This window comes from Coregonus clupeaformis, unplaced genomic scaffold (genome assembly GCF_020615455.1).
Source record: "Coregonus clupeaformis isolate EN_2021a unplaced genomic scaffold, ASM2061545v1 scaf1765, whole genome shotgun sequence".
Classification (NCBI taxonomy): Eukaryota; Metazoa; Chordata; class Actinopteri; order Salmoniformes; family Salmonidae; genus Coregonus; species Coregonus clupeaformis.
Genome location: NW_025535219.1, coordinates 60,001 through 82,322, shown reverse-complemented (window position 1 = coordinate 82,322; position 22,322 = coordinate 60,001). Strand labels below are relative to the sequence as shown.

The window sequence follows — 22,322 nt, the reverse complement described above, 5'->3', positions numbered from 1 at the left end:
ATGGATGTTAGGCCAGAGCCTAAGAAGGGTGATGATCAGGACCAGGTGTGCAGATTGCTGATGGGATGCAGGTGCGGAAATCAAGAGAGCTCCCCGGAGCGTTCCAGAACCCTCGGGAAACTGGAGATCACGAGCAGAAAACTAGTCCACAGACAGGACCCGACTCAGACTGCCGGGATCGTTACACTACATGTCATATTAAACAGGATATAAACACTCTAAATAGTCTACATGTCATATTAAACAGGATATAAACACTCTAAATAGTCTACATGTCATATTAAACAGGATATAAACACTAAATAGTCTACATGTCATATTAAACAGGATATAAACACTCTAAATAGTCTACATGTCATATTAAACAGGATATAAACACTCTAAAATAGTCTACATGTCATATTAAACAGGATATAAACACTCTAAATAGTCTACATGTCATATTAAACAGGATATAAACACTCTAAATAGTCTACATGTCATATTAAACAGGATATAAACACTCTAAATAGTCTACATGTCATATTAAACAGGATATAAACACTCTAAATAGTCTACATGTCTTATTAAACAGGATATAAACACTCTAAATAGTCTACATGTCTTATTAAACAGGATATAAACACTCTAAATAGTCTACATGTCTTATTAAACAGGATATAAACACTCTAAATAGTCTACATGTCATATTAAACAGGATATAAACACTCTAAATAGTCTACATGTCATATTAAACAGGATATAAACACTCTAAATAGTCTACATGTCATATTAAACAGGATATAAACACTCTAAATAGTCTACATGTCATATTAAACAGGATATAAACACTCTAAATAGTCTACATGTCATATTAAACAGGATATAAACACTCTAAATAGTATACATGTCATATTAAACAGGATATAAACACTCTAAATAGTCTACATGTCATATTAAACAGGATATAAACACTAAATAGTCTACATGTCATATTAAACAGGATATAAACACTCTAAATAGTCTACATGTCATATTAAACAGGATATAAACACTCTAAATAGTCTACATGTCATATTAAACAGGATATAAACACTCTAAATAGTCTACATGTCATATTAAACAGGATATAAACACTCTAAATAGTCTACATGTCATATTAAACAGGATATAAACACTCTAAATAGTCTACATGTCATATTAAACAGGATATAAACACTAAATAGTCTACATGTCATATTAAACAGGATATAAACACTCTAAATAGTCTACATGTCATATTAAACAGGATATAAACACTCTAAATAGTCTACATGTCATATTAAACAGCATATAAACACTCTAAATAGTCTACATGTCATATTAAACAGGATATAAACACTCTAAATAGTCTACATGTCATATTAAACAGCATATAAACACTCTAAATAGTCTACATGTCATATTAAACAGGATATAAACACTCTAAATAGTCTACATGTCATATTAAACAGGATATAAACACTCTAAATAGTCTACATGTCATATTAAACAGGATATAAACACTCTAAATAGTCTACATGTCATATTAAACAGGATATAAACACTCTAAATAGTCTACATGTCATATTAAACAGGATATAAACACTCTAAATAGTATACATGTCATATTAAACAGGATATAAACACTCTAAATAGTCTACATGTCATATTAAACAGGATATAAACACTAAATAGTCTACATGTCATATTAAACAGCATATAAACACTCTAAATAGTCTACATGTCATATTAAACAGGATATAAACACTCTAAATAGTCTACATGTCATATTAAACAGGATATAAACACTCTAAATAGTCTACATGTCATATTAAACAGGATATAAACACTCTAAATAGTCTACATGTCATATTAAACAGGATATAAACACTCTAAATAGTCTACATGTCATATTAAACAGGATATAAACACTCTAAATAGTCTACATGTCATATTAAACAGGATATAAACACTCTAAATAGTCTACATGTCATATTAAACAGGATATAAACACTCTAAATAGTCTACATGTCATATTAAACAGGATATAAACACTCTAAATAGTCTACATGTCATATTAAACAGGATATAAACACTCTAAATAGTCTACATGTCATATTAAACAGGATATAAACACTCTAAATAGTCTACATGTCATATTAAACAGGATATAAACACTCTAAATAGTCTACATGTCATATTAAACAGGATATAAACACTCTAAATAGTCTACATGTCATATTAAACAGGATATAAACACTCTAAATAGTCTACATGTCATATTAAACAGGATATAAACACTCTAAATAGTCTACATGTCATATTAAACAGGATATAAACACTCTAAATAGTCTACATGTCATATTAAACAGGATATAAACACTAAATAGTCTACATGTCATATTAAACAGCATATAAACACTCTAAATAGTCTACATGTCATATTAAACAGGATATAAACACTCTAAATAGTCTACATGTCATATTAAACAGGATATAAACACTCTAAATAGTCTACATGTCATATTAAACAGGATATAAACACTCTAAATAGTCCACATGTCATATTAAACAGGATATAAACACTCTAAATAGTCTACATGTCATATTAAACAGGATATAAACACTCTAAATAGTCTACATGTCATATTAAACAGGATATAAACACTCTAAATAGTCTACATGTCATATTAAACAGGATATAAACACTCTAAATAGTCTACATGTCATATTAAACAGCATATAAACACTCTAAATAGTCTACATGTCATATTAAACAGGATATAAACACTCTAAATAGTCTACATGTCATATTAAACAGCATATAAACACTCTAAATAGTCTACATGTCATATTAAACAGGATATAAACACTCTAAATAGTCTACATGTCATATTAAACAGGATATAAACACTCTAAATAGTCTACATGTCATATTAAACAGGATATAAACACTCTAAATAGTCTACATGTCATATTAAACAGGATATAAACACTCTAAATAGTCTACATGTCATATTAAACAGGATATAAACACTCTAAATAGTCTACATGTCATATTAAACAGGATATAAACACTCTAAAATAGTCTACATGTCATATTAAACAGGATATAAACACTCTAAATAGTCTACATGTCATATTAAACAGCATATAAACACTCTAAATAGTCTACATGTCATATTAAACAGGATATAAACACTCTAAATAGTCTACATGTCATATTAAACAGGATATAAACACTCTAAATAGTCTACATGTCATATTAAACAGGATATAAACACTCTAAATAGTCTACATGTCATATTAAACAGGATATAAACACTCTAAATAGTCTACATGTCATATTGAACAGGATATAAACACTCTAAATAGTCTACATGTCATATTAAACAGGATATAAACACTCTAAATAGTCTACATGTCATATTAAACAGGATATAAACACTCTAAATAGTCTACATGTCATATTAAACAGGATATAAACACTCTAAATAGTCTACATGTCATATTAAACAGGATATAAACACTCTAAATAGTCTACATGTCATATTAAACAGGATATAAACACTCTAAATAGTCTACATGTCATATTAAACAGCATATAAACACTCTAAATAGTCTACATGTCATATTAAACAGGATATAAACACTCTAAATAGTCTACATGTCATATTAAACAGGATATAAACACTCTAAATAGTCTACATGTCATATTAAACAGGATATAAACACTCTAAATAGTCTACATGTCATATTAAACAGGATATAAACACTCTAAATAGTCTACATGTCATATTAAACAGGATATAAACACTCTAAATAGTCTACATGTCATATTAAACAGGATATAAACACTCTAAATAGTCTACATGTCATATTAAACAGGATATAAACACTCTAAATAGTCTACATGTCATATTAAACAGGATATAAACACTCTAAATAGTCTACATGTCATATTAAACAGGATATAAACACTCTAAATAGTCTACATGTCATATTAAACAGGATATAAACACTCTAAATAGTCTACATGTCATATTAAACAGCATATAAACACTCTAAATAGTCTACATGTCATATTAAACAGGATATAAACACTCTAAATAGTCTACATGTCATATTAAACAGGATATAAACACTCTAAATAGTCTACATGTCATATTAAACAGGATATAAACACTCTAAATAGTCTACATGTCATATTAAACAGGATATAAACACTCTAAATAGTCTACATGTCATATTAAACAGGATATAAACACTCTAAATAGTCTACATGTCATATTAAACAGGATATAAACACTCTAAATAGTCTACATGTCATATTAAACAGGATATAAACACTCTAAATAGTCTACATGTCATATTAAACAGGATATAAACACTCTAAATAGTCTACATGTCATATTAAACAGGATATAAACACTCTAAATAGTCTACATGTCATATTAAACAGCATATAAACACTCTAAATAGTCTACATGTCATATTAAACAGGATATAAACACTCTAAATAGTCTACATGTCATATTAAACAGGATATAAACACTCTAAATAGTCTACATGTCATATTAAACAGGATATAAACACTCTAAATAGTCTACATGTCATATTAAACAGGATATAAACACTCTAAATAGTCTACATGTCGTATTAAACAGGATATAAACACTCTAAATAGTCTACATGTCGTATTAAACAGGATATAAACACTCTAAATAGTCTACATGTCATATTAAACAGGATATAAACACTCTAAATAGTCTACATGTCATATTAAACAGGATATAAACACTCTAAATAGTCTACATGTCATATTAAACAGGATATAAACACTCTAAATAGTCTACATGTCATATTAAACAGGATATAAACACTCTAAATAGTCTACATGTCATATTAAACAGGATATAAACACTCTAAATAGTCTACATGTCATATTAAACAGGATATAAACACTCTAAATAGTCTACATGTCATATTAAACAGGATATAAACACTCTAAATAGTCTACATGTCATATTAAACAGGATATAAACACTCTAAATAGTCTACATGTCATATTAAACAGGATATAAACACTCTAAATAGTCTACATGTCATATTAAACAGGATATAAACACTCTAAATAGTCTACATGTCATATTAAACAGGATATAAACACTCTAAATAGTCTACATGTCATATTAAACAGGATATAAACACTCTAAATAGTCTACATGTCATATTAAACAGGATATAAACACTCTAAATAGTCTACATGTCATATTAAACAGGATATAAACACTCTAAATAGTCTACATGTCATATTAAACAGGATATAAACACTCTAAATAGTCTACATGTCATATTAAACAGGATATAAACACTCTAAATAGTCTACATGTCATATTAAACAGGATATAAACACTCTAAATAGTCTACATGTCATATTAAACAGGATATAAACACTCTAAATAGTCTACATGTCGTATTAAACAGGATATAAACACTCTAAATAGTCTACATGTCATATTAAACAGGATATAAACACTCTAAATAGTCTACATGTCATATTAAACAGGATATAAACACTCTAAATAGTCTACATGTCATATTAAACAGGATATAAACACTCTAAATAGTCTACATGTCGTATTAAACAGGATATAAACACTCTAAATAGTCTACATGTCATATTAAACAGGATATAAACACTCTAAATAGTCTACATGTCATATTAAACAGCATATAAACACTCTAAATAGTCTACATGTCATATTAAACACGATATAAACACTCTAAATAGTCTACATGTCATATTAAACAGCATATAAACACTCTAAATAGTCTACATGTCATATTAAACAGGATATAAACACTCTAAATAGTCTACATGTCATATTAAACAGGATATAAACACTCTAAATAGTCTACATGTCATATTAAACAGGATATAAACACTCTAAATAGTCTACATGTCATATTAAACAGGATATAAACACTCTAAATAGTCTACATGTCATATTAAACAGGATATAAACACTCTAAATAGTCTACATGTCATATTAAACAGGATATAAACACTCTAAATAGTATACATGTCATATTAAACAGGATATAAACACTCTAAATAGTCCACATGTCATATTAAACAGGATATAAACATAAATAGTCTACATGTCATATTAAACAGCATATAAACACTCTAAATAGTCTACATGTCATATTAAACAGGATATAAACACACTAAATAGTCTACATGTCATATTAAACAGGATATAAACACTCTAAATAGTCTACATGTCATATTAAACAGGATATAAACACTCTAAATAGTCTACATGTCATATTAAACAGGATATAAACACTCTAAATAGTCTACATGTCATATTAAACAGGATATAAACACTAAATAGTCTACATGTCATATTAAACATGATATAAACACTCTAAATAGTCTACATGTCGTATTAAACAGGATATAAACACTCTAAATAGTCTACATGTCATATTAAACAGGATATAAACACTCTAAATAGTCTACATGTCATATTAAACAGGATATAAACACTCTAAATAGTCTACATGTCATATTAAACAGGATATAAACACTAAATAGTCTACATGTCATATTAAACAGGATATAAACACTCTAAATAGTCTACATGTCATATTAAACAGGATATAAACACTCTAAATAGTCTACATGTCATATTAAACAGGATATAAACACTCTAAATAGTCTACATGTCATATTAAACAACATATAAACACTCTAAATAGTCTACATGTCTTATTAAACAGCATATAAACACTCTAAATAGTCTACATGTCATATTAAACAGGATATAAACACTCTAAATAGTCTACATGTCATATTAAACAGGATATAAACACTCTAAATAGTCTACATGTCATATTAAACAGGATATAAACACTCTAAATAGTCTACATGTCATATTAAACAGCATATAAACACTCTAAATAGTCTACATGTCATATTAAACAGGATATAAACACTAAATAGTCTACATGTCATATTAAACAGGATATAAACACTCTAAAAAGTCTACATGTCATATTAAACAGGATATAAACACTCTAAATAGTCTACATGTCATATTAAACAGGATATAAACACTCTAAATAGTCTACATGTCATATTAAACAGGATATAAACACTCTAAATAGTCTACATGTCATATTAAAGAGGATATAAACACTCTAAATAGTCTACATGTCATATTAAACAGGATATAAACACTCTAAATAGTCTACATGTCGTATTAAACAGGATATAAACACTCTAAATAGTCTACATGTCATATTAAACAGGATATAAACACTCTAAATAGTCTACATGTCATATTAAAGAGGATATAAACACTCTAAATAGTCTACATGTCATATTAAACAGGATATAAACACTCTAAATAGTCTACATGTCGTATTAAACAGGATATAAACACTCTAAATAGTCTACATGTCGTATTAAACAGGATATAAACACTCTAAATAGTCTACATGTCATATTAAACAGGATATAAACACTCTAAATAGTCTACATGTCATATTAAACAGGATATAAACACTCTAAATAGTCTACATGTCATATTAAACAGGATATAAACACTCTAAATAGTCTACATGTCAGTATTAAACAGGATATAAACACTCTAAATAGTCTACATGTCGTATTAAACAGGATATAAACACTCTAAATAGTCACATGTCATATTAAACAGGATATAAACACTCTAAAATAGTCTACATGTGTATTAAACAGGATATAAACACTCTAAATAGTCTACATGTCGTATTAAACAGGATATAAACACTCTAAATAGGTCAGGAGACAGACAGGGAGCCTAAGAAGGAACAAAAATGAATTATTTAGGATATATTGTTTAAATAATTTCAAGGCTATAACCTACAAAGAAATACATTGTGAAGCATTAGCGAGTGCAACACACTAGACTGGTAGGGACAGAAAGCGCTCAGCATTTAAACAACATTTAGTTGGATTAAATCATTATAGTCTATAAAATTGAACCAAACGTTTGAGATCAGATTTTTAGTTTTTGCTACAATGACACACTTAGTTATCTACCCACCTTGTTCCTTTCTTTTAGCATGTGCACCTAGTAAGGACTCCATCATGCTTTCAGGAGACGTGTCTTTTCAGATTCCACCAGGATTATTTAGTCGTGGACACTGCTCTCAATTTCAATTCAATTTAAGGGCTTTTTTGGCAAAGCAAGTGAAATAAACAATAAATATTAACAGTAAACATTACACTCAGAAGTTCCAAAATAATAAAGACATTTCAAATGTCATATTATGTATATATACAGTGTTGTAACAATGTGCAAATTGTTAAAGTACAAATCGGAAAAGAAATCAACATAAATATGGGTTGTATTTACAATGGTGTTTGTTCTTCACTGATTGCCCTTTTTCTTGTGGCAACAGGTCACAGATCTTGCTGCTGTGATGGCACACTGTGGTATTTCACCCAGTAGATAAGGGAGTTTATCAAAATTGGGTTTGGTATGTGTAATCTGAGCGAAATATGTGTTTCTAATATGGTCATACATTTGGCAGGAGGTTAGGAAGTGCAGATCAGTTTCCACCTCATTTTGTGGGCAGTGTGCCCATAGCCTGTCTTCTCTTGAGAGCCAGGTCTGCCTACGGCGGCCTTTCTCAATAGCAAGGCTATGATCACTGAGTCTGTACATAGTCAAAGCTTTCCTTAAGTTTGGGTCAGTCACAGTGGTCAGGTGTTCTGCCACTGTGTACTTTCTGTTTAGGGCCAAATAGTTATCTCTCTGTCTCTCTGTCTCTCTCTGTCTCTCTCTGTCTCTCTCTGTCTCTCTCTCACACTCTCTCTATTTATATCTTTCTCACACTCTCTCTATTTCTCTCTCTCTCTCTGTCTCTCTCTCTCACACACACACATTTCAGAGATGCTCAACTCCTCTCTCTCTCTCTCTCTCTCTCTCTCTCTCTCTCTCTCTCTCTCTCTCTCTTCTCTCTCTCTCTCTCTCTCTCTCTCTCTCTCTCTCTCTCTCTCTCTCTCTCTCTCCCCACACACACAGGCACACATCTATGATAAATGAACCCATTAAGACCAAGACCTTTACCAGTGAAATGAGGAATTAAAATAGAAGTCCAGGAATTATAAATAAGATCCTGGATGAAGACATGTCATAAGACTTGCTGTCAAACCCTAGCCCAGTGTAAAATATATTGCATCATAAATTCTAAGGGTTAGTAAGTTTTCACTGGGAGTCTTTCCCCTCTCTACATACTGTATGTAGACCTGAGTTAGTCTGTACTGTACTATGGTGTCAAGCAGGAGTGAATCAGTTAGTCTGTTCTGTACTATGGTGTCAAGCAGGAGTGAATCAGTTAGTCTGTACTGTACTATGGTGTCAAGCAGGAGTGAATCAGTTAGTCTGTACTGTACTATGGTGTCAAGCAGGAGTGAATCAGTTAGTCTGTACTGTACTATGGTGTCAAGCAGGAGTGAATCAGTTAGTCTGTACTGTACTATGGTGTCAACCAGGAGTGAATCAGTTAGTCTGTACTGTACTATGGTGTCAAGCAGGAGTGAATCAGTTAGTCTGTACTGTACTATGGTGTCAAGCAGGAGTGAATCAGTTAGTATGTACTGTACTATGGTGTCAAGCAGGAGTGAATCAGTTAGTCTGTACTGTACTATGGTGTCAAGCAGGAGTGAATCAGTTAGTCTGTACTGTACTATGGTGTCAACCAGGAGTGAATCAGTTAGTCTGTACTGTACTATGGTGTCAAGCAGGAGTGAATCAGTTAGTCTGTACTGTACTATGGTGTCAAGCAGGAGTGAATCAGTTAGTCTGTACTGTACTATGGTGTCAAGCAGGAGTGAATCAGTTAGTATGTACTGTACTATGGTGTCAAGCAGGAGTGAATCAGTTAGTCTGTACTGTACTATAGTGTCAAGCAGGAGTGAATCAGTTAGTCTGTACTGTACTATGGTGTCAAGCAGGAGTGAATCAGTTAGTCTGTACTGTACTATGGTGTCAAGCAGGAGTGAATCAGTTAGTCTGTACTGTACTATGGTGTCAAGCAGGAGTGAATCAGTTAGTCTGTACTGTACTATGGTGTCAAGCAGGAGTAAATCAGTTAGTCTGTACTGTACTATAGTGTCAAGCAGGAGTGAATCAGTTAGTATGTACTGTACTATGGTGTCAAGCAGGAGTGAATCAGTTAGTCTGTACTGTACTATGGTGTCAAGCAGGAGTGAATCAGTTAGTCTGTACTGTACTATGGTGTCAAGCAGGAGTGAATCAGTTAGTCTGTACTGTACTATGGTGTCAGGCAGGAGTGAATCAGTTAAAAAGGGGAAATGGTCATCTTTGCGGGGGGCTAGCTAGCAGTTACGCCCTATGCCGTAATGTGTTCAGGTTCAAGTTTTAAATATAGTTTCAGAACTATATTTATTCACAGGTTTGTGTTGTTTCTGAAGCATGTGTTACTGAGAAATGGTTATATTCTCTGTGGCTAGTTAGCAGTTACTACTTATGCCATATTTATCATGACATTTGCCTGCCAACCATTTGTGTCCTTCCCGAGGTGAACGTCTCAAACAGCGTGTTTTTCAGCAGGCCTAGTGTTTCTGAGACTATCCAAGTGTGAAAATCTAAAAATGTTAATACTTTCTAATCATCTGCATCTGTTCTCCTGTGTCAAAATTAACCTCAGTGTTTCTCCCAATCAGTGAAATGACAGGGCATTCATTTAATGAACACGGGCCCATGCCAAACGGTGCACTACTTTTGACCAGGACTCATATCACTGTATAAGGAATATGGTGCCATTTGGGGCATAACCCAATGTGTTGTTGTTTTTTTGGCATCTCTTTTCCCAATTACACATAATCAACCTCCCAAAAGGTTAGAAAGACAGAAAAAAACACATCTCCACCACATGACTCCACGTGGTTCCTGTTGGAAAGAGTCAAGGGGTTTAGTGAATAATTGTGTGTGTGTGTGTGTGTGTGTGTGCTGTGTGTTTGTTTCTGTGTGTGTGTGTCTCTGTGTGTGTGTGTGTGTGTGTGTGTCTGTGTGTGTGTGTGTGTGTGTCTGTGTGTGTGTATCACCACATATTATGACAGCCACAGACAGAGAACCAATGTGGTGAGGCTCTCTCTAATCATTATAGTAAATTACACAATCAGATCCCCACTGTTCTCCACATTCTGTGTCAGTGTGTGTGTGTGTGTGTGTGTGTGTGTGTGTGTGTGTGTGCAGTGTGTGTGTGTGTGTATGTGTGTGTGTGTGTGTGTGTGTGTGTGTGTGTGTGTGTGTGTGTGTTTGTGTCACATCCCCACTGTTCTCCATGTCTCTATTGTAATAAAGTCATACATTATAATTGTGTTGCATCCTGTTTTCTTTACACTAGACGGATACATTTTGTCACAGATTTGTATTGTTTTTGAGATATCAAATAGAAGGATCTCCAGATGATTCCTTTTACACACAAGATATATTTGACTTCATATCATTGGTTATATATTTAGAATATAAATATTTGACTTCATATCATTGGTTATATATTTAGAATAGATATATTTGACTTCCTTTCATTGGTTATATATTTAGTATAGATATATTTGACTTCGTATCACTTCATATTCAAGCAGACCACCATAGTCCCTGTGACCAAGAACACCAAGATAACCTGCCTAAATGACTACAGACCCGTAGCACTCACGTCTGTAGCCATGAAGTGCTTTGAGGCTGGTCATGGCTCACATCAACACCATTATCCCAGAAACCCTAGACCCACTCCAATTTGCATACCGCCCCAACAGATCCACAGATGATGCAATCTCTATTGCACTCCACTGCCCTCTCCCACCTGGACAAGAGGAACACCTACGTGAGAATGCTGTTCATTGACTACAGCTCAGCGTTCAACACCATAGTGCCCTCAAAGCTCATCACTAAGCTAAGGACCCTGGGACTAAACACCTCCCTCTGCAACTGGATCCTGGACTTCCTGACGGGCTGCCCCCAGGTGGTAAGGGTAGGTAACAACACATCTGCCACGCTGATCCTCAACACGGGAACCCCTCAGGGGTGCGTGCTCAGTCCCCTCCTGTACTCCCTGTTCACCCATGACTGCATGGCCAGGCACGACTCCAACACCATCATTAAGATTGCCGACGACACAACAGTGGTAGGCCTGATCACCGACGACGATGAGACAGCCTTTAGGGAGGAGGTCAGAGACCTGGCCATGTGGTGCCAGGATAACAACCTCTCCCTCAACGTGATCAAGACAATTCTCATCGACGGGCTGTAGTGGAACAGGTTGAGCTTCATGTTCCTTGGTGTCCACATCACAACAAACTATCATGGTCCAAACACACCAAGACAGTCGTGAAGAGGGCACGACAAAGCCTGTTCCCCCTCAGGAGACTGAAAAGATTTGGCATGGGTCCTCAGATCCTCAAAACATTCTACAGCTGCACCATTGAGAGCATCCTGACTGGTTGCATCACCGCCTGGTTTGGCAACTGCTCGGCCTCCGACCGCAAGGCACTACCGAGGGTAGTGCGTACGGCCCAGTACATCACTGGGGCAAAGCTCCCTGCCATCCAGGACCTCTATACCAGGCGGCGTCAGAGGAAAGTCCTAAAAACTGTCAAAGACTCCAGCCACCTTAGTCATAGACTGTTCTCTCTGCTACCGCACGGCAAGCGGTACCAGAGCGCCAAGTCTAGGTCCAAAAGGCTTCTTAACAGCTTCTAGCCCCAAGCCATAAGACTCCTGAACAGCTAATCATGGCTACCAGGACTATTTGCATTGCCCCCCCACCCCCCACCCCCCACCCCCTCTTTTACGCTGCTGCTACTCTGTTTATTATCTATGCATAGTCACTTTAACTCTACCTACATTTACATATTACCTAAATTACCTCGACTAACCGGTGCCCCCGATTGACTCTGTACCGGTACCCCCCTGTATATAGCCTCCCCTAATGTTATTTAATTTTATTGCTGCTCTTTAATTATTTGATATCTTTATTTCTTATCTATTTTTTACTTAACACTTTTTTATTCTTTCTTAAAACTGAATTGTTGGTTAAGGGCTTGCAAGTAAACGTTTTCACTGTAAGGTCTACTACACCTGCTGTATTCGGCGCATGTGGCAAATAAAATGTGATTTGATTTGATTTATTTAGTATAGATATATTTGACCTCATATCATTGGTTATATATTTAATATAGCCAATTAAATGAGGGGGTGTCAGAGAGTACATTCTTTATTTCCCTGGACACCTTTTGGCACAGCGTGTGTGTGTGTGTGTGTGTGTGTGCGTGTGTGTGTGTGTGTGTGTGCGCATTTGAAATATTTACCTGAATTCTTTACCACCCCAATAAATGTGTCACTACCAAAACATTGTGAAAAAAGTAGCAATAAAGAGAGAACTGTGCACAGTAGTGCATACTTTTGATTAACCTTCTATTACAGATTCATTTTGAGAAATTGTATTTGCATACCAAATTAACAAAATAGTAAACACGTGATTTTTAAACATGATTTTCAAAACCTTTCAATTTAATTTAAAGAAATATAATCTCTATTGTTCTCTGTAAAATGTTCAATGTTGATTGTATGAATCTGAAACTTGTTGATTGATTTAATTACTTACGCATCTAATTAATTATTTTTGTTAGATGTTGATCACTTTACATATCTTTATTTTGCCAAAATAACGGGCGTTTTGGTGTCAAGTCTAAATCATAGAGATAAATGGAGGACTCATTTTAGTATAGACGTTGCCATGGAGGCCTTCCACCATTTTAATGTAGTCCACTGGGTGTGGATTCCTATGTGTTGGGAGCGATCAGCCAATGATCAGAGAGCATTGCCTATGGTTTGTAAACCAAAGACTAAGGTGTCCCGAGTGGCGCAGTGGTCTAAGGCGCTGCATTGCAGTGCTAGCTGTTCCACTAGAGATCCTGGTTCGAATCCAGGCTCTGTTGTAGCGGGCCACGACCGGGAGACCCATGGGGCGGCGCACAATTGGCCCAGGGTAGGGGAGGGAATGGCCGGCAGGGATGTAGCTCAGTTGATAGAGCATGGCGTTTGCAACGCCAGGGTTGTGGGTTCGATTCCCATGGGGGGCCAGTATAAAAAAAATAAAAAATAAAAATAAAGGGTATTCACTAACTGTAAGTCGCTCTGGATAAGAGCGTCTGCTAAATGACTAAAATGTAAAATGTTGATAGACAGCATCTTGAGGGGTATTTGATTCAATGGCTCGAACGGCGACTTACATAGCGCTTCGAGTACCAAAGCCAAATCCCACTGAGGAAGCGTGACTCTAGGTGTTGGCCTAAGTCGCCGCGTTCCTAATAGGAAGCGTTTCACTAGAGGGTGACTAAAGACATTGTCTCTGCCAAAACCCTCATGACAAGCTGAAATCGCTGCTGCAAACACTCTAATCGTGGCAGGCGATTTTTGCTTATGAAACATGAGCTGCAGAAAAGAGAGAATACTCTCCACCTGACAGCTCATGGGGTCCACACCTTGTGTGACACACCATCGTGAAAACACGTTCCATCTACTGGCATACATCTTAGAAGTGGAACTGGCACATGAACCCTGTATGGTCCTGATCACTGCATCAGATAACCCACGGCGCTCTAGCCTGTCCCTCTCAGCAGCCAGGCCTTCAGTGGTTGGCCGATTATGGGCAATTTCCCTATCGTGCCAGCCGCCTGAGATAACAGCGTCCCGTCGATGTGGAATTGGCCAAGGTGGCGCAATCAACATCTGACTCATCTCCGCAAACCACAGAGCCCCCGGGCGATCGGGCGCTATCAGTATCACTGACAGCCCCCTGACCTCACCCTGGCTAGCAGTGGGAGAATGCAGGACAGCGGAGGAATGCATACAGGAGAACTCTCGGCCACGGTTGGTGCGCAAAGGCGTCCCTTCCCAGTGGCGGTTCGTCCTGTTCCCTCAGAGAGAACCACGAGGACATTGCGCGTTCACGCGTGACGCGAATAGGTCCACCCTCGGCTCTCCCGAATTGTTCCCAAATCTGGAGAACAATGTCTGGATGCAGACACCACTCGTCGTCTCGAGGACCCCCCTCTGACATGACGTCTGCTCCTACGTTCAAGTGCCCGGAATGTGTGCTGCTCTCAATGAGCGAAGGTGCTCGTGAGCCCACAGCCACAATTCCTCCTGCCGCCCGATGGAGAGCAGGAGGCCTGACTCCACCCTGGCGATTTATGTGGGCTACTGTGGTCCGGTTGTCTCGACCAGACCAGCACATCGCGACCACGAAGGGTAGACGCCGAAGTGGGTCAGAACCAGTCGAACCGTTTCCAACTCCAGGAGGTTGATGTGACGACCTGATTGAGGCCACACACCTCTTATCGCTTGTGTCTGACATGTCCCTCCCCATCCCGTCAGGGACGCATCCGTGAATACTGGGATGTGAGAGGACACCTTTCCTACTCGGGACTCCGTCGTGAGACACGAGTTTCTCCAATAGTTTAGGTCTGCACTGAGCGAGAGAGGGGGAACCACCACCAACCGATGACGTTGACGCAATGGGTCTAGTCTTAGTTAGGAACCATCGCTGCGTCCTGCGCATGTGCAGGAGTCCCAGCGTAACCACAGAGTGGGCTGACGACATGAGACCCAAAAGTGACATGATCGACAGCGCCGTCACCGTGTGATTCGGACGACACTTCCTTAGGGCTAGCAACAAGGCTACCCTTCGGGGGGTCAGAAGTCGAGCCCTCATCCTCACAGTGTCTAGCTGTATCCCCAGGTAGACAATCTGGATGAGTGGGCCAGGGCGCGCTCTTTCCAATTCACAGCGAACCCCAGACTTGTGAGATGCATCACTGTCTGTGTTGTGTGAGTGATCGCCAGCTCTGCTGACGGGGCGAGAACCAGTAGGTCGTCCAGGTAGGCTAGTAGCCGTATTCCCTGACGACTGCAGTTCCAATGCCGCCTCCACACACTTGGAAAATGTGCGAGGTGCCAGGCGTACCCAAATGGCATCCTGTGTATTCGTACGCCACCCCTTGAAAGGCGAACCGCAGAAACTTCCTGTGAAGCGGCTGAACCGGCACATGAAAGTCAGCGTCCTTTAGGTCTATGGTCGTACAAAGTCCCCTCTCTGGACACATTCCAGCAGACGTTTTGTCGTTCGGAAGGGCCGTTTGGTTATGCTCTCGTTGAGAATGCGTAAATCCAAAATCGGCCTCACTCCCCCCTCTTTTTGGGCACTAGAAATAAGGCGAATATAGGCCTTTGTTCCTTTGCTCCCGGGAACTACTGTCACCGCCTCCTTCGCCAATAGTTCCGTAATCTCTGTCATCAGAGCGGCCACTTTGTCTGGCATTTTCATCACCGTCTCCACCACTCCCCTGAACGGGGGTGGGGTCCGGTGGAATTGGAGAGCATAACCCTTCTGCAACGTCTGTTCTAGCCAGCGTGAGAGGGTGCAGCTTCTTCGCCACTGCCAGCAATGCAGAGAAGTGGCTGGGCGCGAAGCTGTGGTGCATCCAGTAGGAAGGACCTGTATTCCTCTATGGCCCTTACCGCCACTGTTCCCCAACATTAAAGTGGTGGAACAGCCCAAGGTGGGCCTCCCGTGAAAGGGAGAGGAAATGCGTTCTGAGAAAGAAAGAGGAGTAGGGACATCGGTTAAACCCGTAACCGTCGTATTCCTGCCCTCCTTGAACGCATCGCGGGTCTGAATTGCGCTGACCGAGGCCACAGCCTGCGGCAGGGCACCATCCCCAGCAAGCGATTGCGTCATCTTAGGTGAAGTCTGTAGTATGAGGTCTCTATGAGGTAAAAACAAGGCGGCGCCTTGATACCTTCTTAACTTTCACCTTCTGTGTGTGTTCAACTCTGCACCCCTGTTGGTTTGAGTCACGCTCAGTGTGGTGAGTATTAGCGCGTTCAAAGGGAAGTGGGGGCGCCGATACACTGGGCACCTTCGTGACCGTGGTAGTCGGGCCCTCCGTGAACGCAGCATGGGTCTGAATCGCACTAACCGAGACCTTAGTCTGCGATAGTGTGCCATCCCCAAATAGCGGCTGCGTCATCATGTCTCCTGACTGAGACTGCAGCCTGCTATGTGAGACACTCACTACAGCACTCCTAGGAGTCTGTAAAGTGAGGTCTTTATAAGGTACACTAATACCTTTTATATACCTGCCTTATGTGTGCATTCAGCAACGCACCATGGTGGGCTGAGCTGCACTCATAGTGGTAAGAGAGAGAGCGAGGAGTGAGGAAGGTCGAACGCTCTCGGATGTATTATGGAAAAGGGGCTCTTTTTTGACAGTGTCAAGTAGAGCCAACCCTTTATTACACACATCAACAAAAACATTCTCCTCCATACACTCAACGGTAGAGTGGGGGGACAGTGGGCTCGGTCACAGCAGGCGCTGTGCCGTCTTCCGTCTCTCCCCCTCGCCTGTCATAAACGGCGTCTCTTCTGGCCGCCCTTCGGGTGATGCCAGGATGACGCTTTAATGACCTCTCTCGCCGGCACCTCTGGCACTGCAGGGGGCGAGGCCCGCTCCCTTGCTGCTTGAGGCTGCCGTCTGACTCAAGCTGTAGCGAGAGTAACCGGCACGCCCTTCCTCATATCCACTTCCGGGTTGGAGGGAATGGGGGGCAGCTTAATCTCCCGCTGTTTAGCAGCCCACTCAATGAGACCTGAGAATTCAGGCACAGAGAGGCTGTGGCGTCATCATCCAGGGATGTAATGACCTCACAATTTCCCGAAGGAAAAGGGGTGTTAAACATCTGGGTCAGTGTAATGAATTGTTCCAATAGAATATTCATTTCTTCCCCAATAGCCCCTGTCATCTCCTGAGTCAGCGCCTTCAGATGATGCCTCAGAAGCTGAGACTAACACTGATAGCACATCCTCAAGAGGAATATCCTCCCTAAAAATGCCCAACGCTGCTTCCACTCCTTCAAAAAGGAGGCGCAGCTGGCGCATAGTGGGGGATTAATGAAGCTGTCCCTGGCGTGCTGTGTCCCTCAACCCACGAAACATATGTCGGGGGTCGACAGCCGCCAAGGGAACAGCGACATTGAGCTCTGAAAAGAGCTTTCGTTAAATACTTACCCTATGGATAAGCTTGGTGTGCTCATTGTAGGGACGTCGTCGATGATCTGGAAAATCGACGGCGTTTTCTTCCGAATCCTGAGTCTTCTCTTCGTCTCTTCTTGGCTTCTTCAGTCTAGTCCAGTCTCTGAAGAAAAAGGGAGGCTGATTGAGGGGGAGGCACCCCCTCTTATAGGGACACCTGTACTCCTATTGGCTGTAGGTGTGTGCATAATTTTGTCTCAGGCTGCTGCTGCCTTAGGGCAGAGGGTAAACCATTAGGAGCAGAGCTCCCCTATGGGGCGGAGCTCCACGTATAGAGAACGGCAGTGTATCAAATACTTGTTCTCCCCACTGTAGTTGGCTTATATGTTTGACTTGGTGGAGTGGAGCAGAGAGGGGGATGGGAGCAGAGAAGGGGATGGGAGGCTGATCATTGATTGGCTGTAGTGTAGGGTGTGTCATACAATGTATCAAAATTCCAACTGCTAGCTCAAAATCTCACTCAAATGTACCACTAATATGAAAATGTTCCACAGATTGTCTTGCAGAATACTATGCACTGACAAAACATTTAGTGTTACAAATCAAAGCTTAACATTAAAATATGTGATTTCAAATGACTAAATAAAATTCTGACAGGCCTGGATCAGGTGACCTCCACAGGTGACCTCCACAGAATGTTAACATTAGCCACAAATATCTGACTTCTGCAGAGTGCACAACCAAAAGTTTCACAGGTCAACACGTCTCTGCCCAGGGTTGCCATGTATGGTTTTTTTGTGGTTTATTGAGGTACTTTGGAAACTTTGCTGCAGGTGAAAAGTTTTGGTCGCTGGGTGCAAGGTTTTATACTACTTCTATATTGCAACTTTACCAACATGGCATTTTAAAACATTTATTAATTTCCCTGTAATCTGCTGAAATTGTGCTAGTTTTCAGGCTTTGAAGGCAGGTTTGAGTGACTTCTTAGAAATTAGCAATTGACCTGGCAAGCCTGTCTCTGCCTTGAGCACAATCACCAGTAAAGTAGCTGGGCAGCACCTTTTGAAGGAAGAGGAGGATGGTTGCTGATGTTTACATTCATGCAAGAAGGTAAGCTATTAACTAAACTGCTAACCAATATTTTAGCTAAAATTGGATTTGTATTTGGTGTATTGGCAAGCAATGCATGTTCCCGTTGTCTTTATTTTGAATTAATTAATGTTAGCTCACAAATGTCTTTCGGTGGAATCCAACATGCATTGACAATGTTGTGTCAGATATACTGCGTCATGACATTGAAATTGGTAGGCTTATCCAAACAATTCATAAATGTGCAATTGTTACTTTGCATGTTTCTACCTTATACTTATTTACCGCTTGCTAAGGTTAGCGTGCTAGCTAAGGGTTAGCGTGCTAGCTAAGGGTTAGCGCGTGCTAGCTAAGGGTTAGCGTGCTAGCTAAGGGTTAGCGTGCTAGCTAAGGGTTAGCGTGCTAGCTAAGGGTTAGCGTGCTAGCTAAGGGTTAGCGTGCTAGCTAAGGGTTAGCGTGCTAGCGATGCTAACGATGCTAGCTATGTTGGCAAGCTAGCTAATAAGTTTAGCATAATTGGTAAACATGTCTTTGATTCAGAATACATCAATACACTGTGGTTAACCCAATGTTACATGCATTGGAAAATAAAATTGCTAGTGTAACTTGAATTGGTTTACAAGCTAGCTAGAAAAGCCAGTTCCTTTTCATCTGTTTTGTCAAGCTATAAGCCTGCATGTGTGCTAAAATATTTAATTAAATCCCCTCATTAAATTAATATATTTAAGTTGCATCGCTAGCCCTGACATGTCTTTCCGAGCCTATTTAAATCCCGGGGAGACGGGGAAGTGGTTCCTACTGCTAGCATCCGAGCTGAAGCACTTTATGTACAGGATATGAAGGGTGTATTATAGAGATGTGTGTGTGTATATATAAGGGACGTCTACTCTTTAGTACTTCTATTTATTTAGATAGGTAAGCTTGTTTCTGTCTTCCAAAGCTTGTCTTGACGTGTATGTAATTGTATACTTTTATAAGGCATTGCATGTTAACTTTGACATTTTAAATGTATTTTTTGCTCTACTCTTCAACAGGTGAAAGACAGAAAAGTCGGCTTTGGTACCCTCCGGAAATCACGTGTCTAGACTCGCGCTCTCCTATGCACCTGCTGAGGCAAAGAGGGAGCTGAGAGTTTTGATGCTAGGGAGAGTGGTCTGTCTGTAAGGAGCGCCGCAGAAATTCTTTTTTCACCCGAGTTTTAAAGGAAAAGTCTTGGAATAGACAGAAAGGAATGGATTTCACGGTATCCCACCTCGGCTCTGTATTGATTATTCTCATTGCAGGTGTAGCCCATGGCCTGGAGATCACATCCCAGGGGCCCCACGTCCATAGAGAAGGCCAGCAGTGAGAGCGTCAAGCTGGACTGCCAGTTCTCTCTGGCCCCCGGGACTCTGGCCCCCTGGACATTGAATGGAGCCTGCTGGCCTCCGACAACCAGAAAGAGGATAAGTGGTGATCCTGTACTCTGGGGACAGGGCCTATGAGGACTACTACCCTGCAGTGAAGGGGCGGGCCCACTTCAACTCAGCCGACCCTAAGAATGGCGACGCCTCCATCAACCTAACGGGTCTAAAGTCTAGTGACACTGGGACCTATCATTGCAAGGTGAAGAAGGCCCGGGCATCCGCAGCAGGAAGATGCTGCTGACCGTCATGGTGAGGCCTTCCAAGCCCAGATGCTATGCCGAGGCCCCCACCCAGGAGGGTAAGGACGTGGTCCTGAGGTGTATGTCCAGTGAAGGTACCAACCCCTGCAGTACACCTGGGAGAAGACCAGCGACAACAAACTGCTGCCTGCCTCCGCCGTGCTAGACCCTGTGGGAGGCACCATGAACGTAAGGAACGCGTCCACCAGCTCCTCGGGAACCTACCGCTGCACAGCTAAGAACCGAGTGGGCATGGAGGAGTGTATTCTACAGCTTGGCATCACTCCCCCCAACACTGCTGGTATCATAGCTGGAGCCATCATCGCTGTTCTGCTGGCCCTCATCATCATCGCCATCATCCTCTTCTGCTGCTGTCGCGCCCGCAACAGGAAGAAGTATGAGAAGGGAGATCTCCTACGAGATCAGAGAGGACGTCCCCCCTCCGAAGAGCCGCGTGTCGACAGCCCGCTCCTTCACCAGCGTGGGCAGCCAGCGCTCCTCCCTGGGCTCCATGTCCCCCTCCAACCTGCACGAGTATGCCCTCAAGCCCCAGTACGACAAGATCCCCTCCGTGGAGGAGTACGAGAGGCCCCCCAGCCACGCACCCCTGCCCCCGCCCGTCGCCAGCAAGATGGCCGGCCCCAACCTCAGCCGCATGGGCGCCATCGCCGCATGATCCCCGCCCAGAACAGGGACGGCTCCATCGTGTAGTGGAAAGAAACAGAGAAAGTCTTTGTTGCCTGTACCCTGCTGATATAGAAACCACACGTCTTTGGCTCAACTTTAGTTAATCAAGTTATTGTTTGCGTGAAGCAGACAGATGAAAACCGTTAAGACCCTCAATGGACATTATATCCCAGACTTTTCAGTTTCCATAATATTTTCTAGTCTCATATTTTAATTAAGTTAAATATTTGATGTTGTGAATTTCCAATTGCAGTATATCTTAGTTTACTCCTAGAATAGTGGATATTAGTTCATTTCTAAGGAAGGGAATAGTTACTCTTCATGTGTTGTTAGCAGCCAAACTACTGGTATAGAAGTTGTGTAGGTGTTGCCTCTGGATTCTTCTCCACATAGTTAGATTTACACTAGTTTCACTATTGGTTGTCGCTTTCATCAACTAAGTACTACATACAGTAGATGCTCTCAAAAAAATATAAAGGCTTTTGTCTTGGTTCTGTTGTTTTTCCTGTTGATATACTGTTTTACCTACTTTAGTTGAATGAACTGATTGTCACTCTAGATAAGAGCATCTGCTAAACTAGAATACAAATGCACTGTCATTTACTTATTTTAAACATAAATGGTGAGCTATGATTGGCTAGCAGGTCCCCTTGGTTTTGAAGACATGTCACACAGCTTTGGGGAGAATTGTCAGGGGGTCTATCTGTCTGTGAGGAAGTCTGAGTCATAGAGAGAGATTGGTGTTTATCTTAGTTAGAATGTTAGAACATTCAGTCAC

The 22,322-nt window shown here is 39.8% G+C and overlaps 1 pseudogene; it reads left to right on the top strand.

The window, feature by feature from the left end:
- Positions 1-20,361: 20,361 nt before the first annotated feature.
- On the top strand, positions 20,362-21,834 carry LOC121558868 (annotated as a pseudogene).
- The last annotated feature ends 488 nt before the right edge of the window (positions 21,835-22,322 follow it).